We start from the raw sequence: 6,425 nt of genomic DNA on the forward strand, positions 1-6,425 counted from the left end.
CCCGACCACCTTCCAGGCTCCGAGTGCCTCCCTTAGGGTGCCTCCCGTCCGGCCGACCCCTTCCCTGGAGCACACCCGCTAGCCTGGGGTTCCCGCTGCCACCATCCAAGGCTCTGGACTCACTTCTGGCTCTGCGCACCTTGGAAAACACAGGCCTGATCGCCCAATAGGTACTAGACCCAATACAAGCACTTGGGGCACTTCCCAAGTCAGGGGCTTATTAGGAAAGTCTCCCTTAGTCCGCAGACCTAAGGGGCCTCCCTTACTGGGTCTCAGAGTGAAAAGTTTCTACTGGGCTTCAGAGTGAAAAGTTTCTTCAGAAATCAGAAGAGCAAGGGACTCTGACACTGGGAGACGATCGGTGAAATAAAAATGTCAGGCAGGCAAGGGGAGTCTTTTCCATGATATCTCTGGATAAGGAGCTGCCTTCGCAGTAGGTGAGGGCAGGAAGGCAAAGGCACCCAGGACGGGTCTTAGAGCGCAGCGACACTCAGCGCCGTTCTGGTCTCTTTGAAAACCTACCTTTATGGGAGGCAAAAGCAACTGGGAATGGTCCATCACGGAGCCTGTTCTTCCCTTCAGCAATCTGTTTGCTCTCAGGACATTCTCAGGGTACTAGGTCTGTACTGACTGCAGCAGGACACAGGGTGGTGAAAATAGTGGTGATATTGCAGGGTGTAGTATGGCGTGTTCCTCTGGGACTGTCACTGCCGGGCGAGACAGGAACACAAGACTCGCCGTGAACCAGGTCTGTAAAAGGAAGGAAGGGACATGCAACCTCCCTGTCGCCCTCTTCCCTTTTTCTTGCTGTTCTTGTTCCCTTGCACCCAGCGTAGCCTGCACTTCCAATTACAGCGGCTCGGGAAACTAGTTTCCATTTTTTCCAAGTATTTAGCTATTAAAGGAAGAGTTTTTCTCTCCCAAATCTTACAATGAGGTGTGGGTTTCCAGTTCAGGGTTTCTGCTGTTCTTAATCACGGTTGCCGGACGGGACGAAAGTCGCTTCCCCGACTCCCCTGGACTTTTTCGAAAATCCTAAACTTTGCGGCTCCGCAGAAACCACAGGGCAGAGACACATGCGGAGATGCAGTCCGGTAGCGGAGTGCACACCGCGCGGGTTGCATGAACCTATAGGGCACCCCTAGCTTCGAGATGTCTTTTTATGTTTACAAACTCATGAGTGAATGATAAAACTAGTTTTTCTCCATTTGTGTTATTAAAAGATGGCGCAGGCTCTCGAAGTGAGATCTGCTCTCACTTGTGATCCTCTTCTTCTTTTCCAGCTCATATTACAACGAAGAAATCACTAGGACATCTCCGTCTACTAGAATCTATGTCAAGGACATCGGAGTGTGAACATGCATGAAGCAAATGAGAGGTGCGTTTTTAGCTAAGACAAGAGCACTGCGCAGCGGAGACGAAAATGGAAGAATTCAAAACCAAACCAAAGCAAAAGAAAAGAAAACATAACTGTCTGAGTACAAAAGGTGACCAAACGCTCAGCCCACATGCCAGACCAATGCAGAACACGAGAGCAGGTCATGTTCAGCGTGTGAAGAGCTCATGATCATGATGCTGACCAGCTCGTGATCAGGTGGCTTTAACGAATCAGGAGCTGCAGGAGAAGCGTGGCTGCCTGGCCAGCAGACACTCTCTTAACTGTCAATCAGCAGCCTCCTCTGATTGGCTGACGAGTTTATAAAAGGGACAGCGCGCTAAAGCGCAGGGTCCCGGGTTCCACACAGGCCCTTGGATAGGACTGATCACCCTGTCCAGGAATCCGTGTCCCCATGGCCGAATAGTCATACTCTGGCTATTATTTCACCGAATAGTGAGCTCTCCATCCGTCTGTACATCGGAAAAAGCAATTGCTATCTCCTACCTGTCATCTTTAACTACTGCTTCACCACTGTCGTTTTGTTGTGTAACCACTGTTGGAATCTTACTGTAAGTAAACGTTAAGTTCAGTTTTACTATCTTCCAACTGAGTCAGTGTCCCTTTCATCCCCGGCCTGTCTGCAAGGCAGGTTGGTCATCCACCCGCTCCCCCCGGTTCAACTGGTAAACCGCCTGGTGAGTGCTGCGGTTGCCCACAATAACAAAAGTACTAATATCATGTTAGTAACACAGTTGTTGGGTGGGTCAAGGACAGAGCGTTCACAAGGATAGACACCTGTAGTAGCTTCAAATCGATCAATGCTGCATGTGTCGGGGTTTTTTGGTAGGGAAAGCTAAATCATGCATTTTCTGTTTTTTCCCCCTCTCCCCTATTTTAGACAGGGAATGAAAATAAGTGACCTTAAAGGTATCTTCTGGCATTAAACCCTGGGTCTTAATCGGTCCGATCGCCCTTTTTCTCCAGAAAAGGCATTCCGTTTACACAGTGAGGAAAATATTAGTAGTCACTCTTCCTTTCAGGGGAACTGGGAAGAGGATCGGATTACCACTCCCTTAAAAAAATCCTTCTGGGAAATCTCTCCCGCCCACAGTCGAGCTTGTGTATAGCTCAGGAACCGGGGTGTGGAGAGAAGGAGAGTGAGACGGATTTCCTGTCGTCCCTGTCCCCGCTGCGTCCTGCCTTGGATGCTGTTCTTGTTTCACCTCTCCATCAGGACTGTAAGGGAGGTTCTGTTATGTCGCCAGCTCCCACGCTGTACACATTGAACTACAGCTGTCCGGGACACCCTAACTCTCTCCGAGCCAGAAATCGGAGGTATTTGTGCACCTAAAACAGAGAGACGCCTACTAGATTTTTCATTCGTACGTCGCCACCGAATTCATTTGAGCGCAACTAGTGGTGGTGGGAACACTGGACACTTCTCTACATTGGTCGGTGCCTTCCACGCTCTGTCCCGGGATGATTTGCTAGGGGCATTCCGGGAATCCCGAGGGGAGGAGAGAATTACAGCACATTCTCCCAAACTGCGGACTCACTCCGGACTCACACCCAAACCTGGTCCACAGCCAGGGCGTCTGTATCACTCGCTGTCACCATGAACAGAGCTGCCTGTGACCCGAGGGAGAATATTGTCGGGGGGATTTTTTTGATGGCTGTGGTTACTACCCCGCCCCCTCACAATGTGCAAGAAAGAAAGGTTTGTGCACAGCTCTCCCGAGGGACTCTCGCTGTGCCTTCCGCAAAGCGCAGTAATACACTGCTGTGTCTGCCCGCTCCAGGGTGAGGTTCAAAACTGTGGAGTTGTCAACAGCTTGGGAAGAAAACCGCACCTTGGCGAACTCCGCAGTGTCTCTGGACCTCCTGGGCTCCTTAGTCCCCCTGTGCAGAACATACTGCAGGGCTCGGCTCGATGCTGGCGGTACCAGTACAGATAGTAACCACTAGTGCTGTAGCTGGTGGTGTAGAAACAGCGGAGTGTCACCGCGTCTCATTCTGTTGTAGACACGTGCGTTTCTTTGAGTCGGATCGAATCGCTCCACACCTCCCCTGCCAATCAATCAATCAATCAATCAATCACACCAGAGACATAGTGTGAGTGTCTTCTTTGGAGCCTGGAAGTGCTGAGCTCTTCGCAGACGGACATACAGTGCTCAGGGAAAGCCATACGAAGAAAGAGGAAGAGAGCTGCACAGGCACAGAGACAAGTGGCGAAGGAGTGCAGAGGTAAATGCTGGCTCAGACAGCAAGTCTGCAGACAAGTCCACTAGGGACTAACCAAGCTGTGCGGACAGAGAAAGGATTCCGTTACCTGGATACAGTTCCAGTGCCGAAATGCTAAAGATCAAACACGCTTCCCTTGATTGAGTAAAGCGGCCGGTGCTTGCAGGTTGCTAAGGAAAAACCAGAAGTGAAGCAGCAGGACCCTTGGCAGATTGGTGCAAACTGGTCCAAGTTACTGAAGAAATGGTCCGCGGGCAGGAGGTTCAGATCAGGAAGGTGAATAGCATTTATTATGCCCGAAAATGTGCCCCCTCCCAGCGGTGCGTTTCCGACGAGAACCTCGTTCACAATTTGTACGGGCAGGAGGCAAATCTAAGCGCTGTGGGACTCAGGGCGCAGTAGTACACAGCGCTCTCCTGCACAGACACCTCCTCAATCGTCAGGGGAACCGTCTTGTTCTCCGGGAACAGAACTGAGGAGAACTTTCCCTCGCTGAACCTGTTCTTCACTTCAGCAGATTTATATACAGTTAGGACATGCTGGGGCAACTGGTTCGGGAACTGACGGTACCAGAAGAGATACGGGTTGCTTGAAACGGTAGTAAAATTGCACGGGATAGACACTGTGTGTCCTTCTGAGACAGCCACCTCTGGACGAGACTGGAAAACGGAATCGCTTTGAGCCAGACCTGTATGAACAAGTGAACCACATTAAATGCTTTTCTCTCCTTCTCTGAGGGCTCCTGAAACTCCCCGCGGAGGGTGGCTGGAGCACTAGCTAAGGTGTCGCGTTGCCAATGGAAGGTCATTTCCGACACACAGCCCACAAGCCCTGTCCGTGTTCCTGGCCCAGAGTGGCCCTGTCTCTGAACACACTCAGGAGGGGTGGCCACTGGAGAGGGAGGCGCCTAAGTCCCCTACTCCCCTGGGAAATCGTAGCACCCGAATGCTGGGACCTCCTTTGCCCCAGGAAAGATTGATTACCCCGTCTCAGCCACCACTGCCCTCACCTGAGATCAGGCTCAGGAAGCAAAGCGAGACAGCCCAGTCACATGACATTGTCTATCACAGAGGAAATCCCTCCGGAATAAAAAGTGGAATAATTTCCCTGCTCCTTCTCTCTGTCTTGGTCCTCCAGCTGTGAGCCTGAGATGGGCTTTTTTGGAGACCGTCTCCTCCCTTTACTTCCCCAGTCTGGTCACGGGGTCGGAAGTCACGCTTTCCTCAACTTCTCAACATCTGTGACACTGGTGTGCAAAGCAGACTGGGGCATAACTTGAGTGATTAGAGGCTGGTCTGGAGCTCCCCCTCATGGAGATGGGATAGCGTTGAAACCCAAAAGGACTACCTTCAAACGCTATTCCCAGAATCTTATCTGAGCTTTCAAGGCAGAGAAATGCTCGTGTCGATTCCGGGCAAGAGCAACACGGCAGCATGATTTTGCTTCCACCCCACATAAAGAACTGGAGGACCTTGTATCTATGAACAACAGATAATTCTCACGAGTCCTTCTCAGTTTATGATGTGCTGGCGAATGACCGATTCCCAGCCTCTTAAAATAGTGCTTTTCCCATATCTTCCCAAGGAACAGCTGCTCAGTTTATATCATTTCTAGTATTCATGGCATGAATGAATATTCGCAGGTAGACAAACTTTTATAGACTTCACACAGACGTTTCTAGCGCTTGCATAGAGAACAGAATAACGGGCTGTGGTGCAGGGGTCGGAGGCTGGGTGCTCCTCAAGCGCAACTTTCAAGCTAAAAAACTTAATTTCTTTACTACTGAGATGCGGAGGGGACTGACTGTCCGAGGGTGACAGGGAGTTCTGTGTCATGCAGCCACCTGTTTATCTTTCTCAAAGTGGAGGTATAAGGCTGCCTCTTGTAGTATGGATGCTCCCGTTCAGACATGAAAGTCCGAGGTGAAGGAGTGCCGTCCTGGGTTGGAAGTAACGTGTTTCCCCGAGAGAGAGAATGGAAGGCGCCCCCAGAAGGAGAAGAGGGGTGGATCTAAGTTGAATAGCAGGTATTAGGCAATAGGCAGGAAAGCTGAGGCCTGTCTCTGCAGGAGGAACCGAACTGCATTTTGTCGGGGCAGGTGAGGAAGGCGACCGGGAGTGCCGCACGGCCGGGGGCGCAGTGACACAGAGCGCGCTCCCGCACACACATCCCCAGGCCTCCGGGAAACGCTCTGCTTCTCCAGGGACAGAAGTGCTGAAACTTTTCCTGCACAAACCTGCTCTTCACACCAGGAGACTTGTACCGGTCAGGACAGGCTGGGGCGTGTGTGTAAGTGGGAGGGGAGGGGAAGAGGAGAAGTTTCCGGAGCATCTTAATGTGGGAGAAGCCGAAGTGGGCGTGGGGTCTCAGGAGGGGCTTGGATCCCGCCGGATCGGGGCCGCGCAAGGAGGAGCTAGGGGAGGAATCCCCAGTGCGAACGACCCGCTGGAGGACCTCGGCCCTGCCCAGGCTTTCCCGCAGCGCTGTTTCCTGGCGGGTTTGGGGCTTTGGCCGGGGCTGTGCGGGAGGAGGTGGGGGCCCCTGAACACCGGCATCCCCGCCCAGCGCTTTGTCAGTCCAGAGACCCCGTTCGCACTCCCCCACCTCCATAGGTCCTCGGCCAATCCGGAGAGATGTGGGAGGCGGTTCCGCGCTGATGCTCGACTGGCTTCATCTGCCCACCCATGGTGACGGGCCGCACCCCTGATGCTCGCCTGGCTTCATCTGCCCACGCAGGGTCTCGGCCTGCCGTGGGTCTGGACGGGCTGGGCCGAGCCGGGGGCGTGCAGAAGACAGGCTACTGGAC

Source organism: Alligator sinensis, unplaced genomic scaffold, assembly GCF_000455745.1.
Source record: "Alligator sinensis unplaced genomic scaffold, ASM45574v1 scaffold1919_1, whole genome shotgun sequence".
Taxonomy (NCBI): domain Eukaryota; kingdom Metazoa; phylum Chordata; order Crocodylia; family Alligatoridae; genus Alligator; species Alligator sinensis.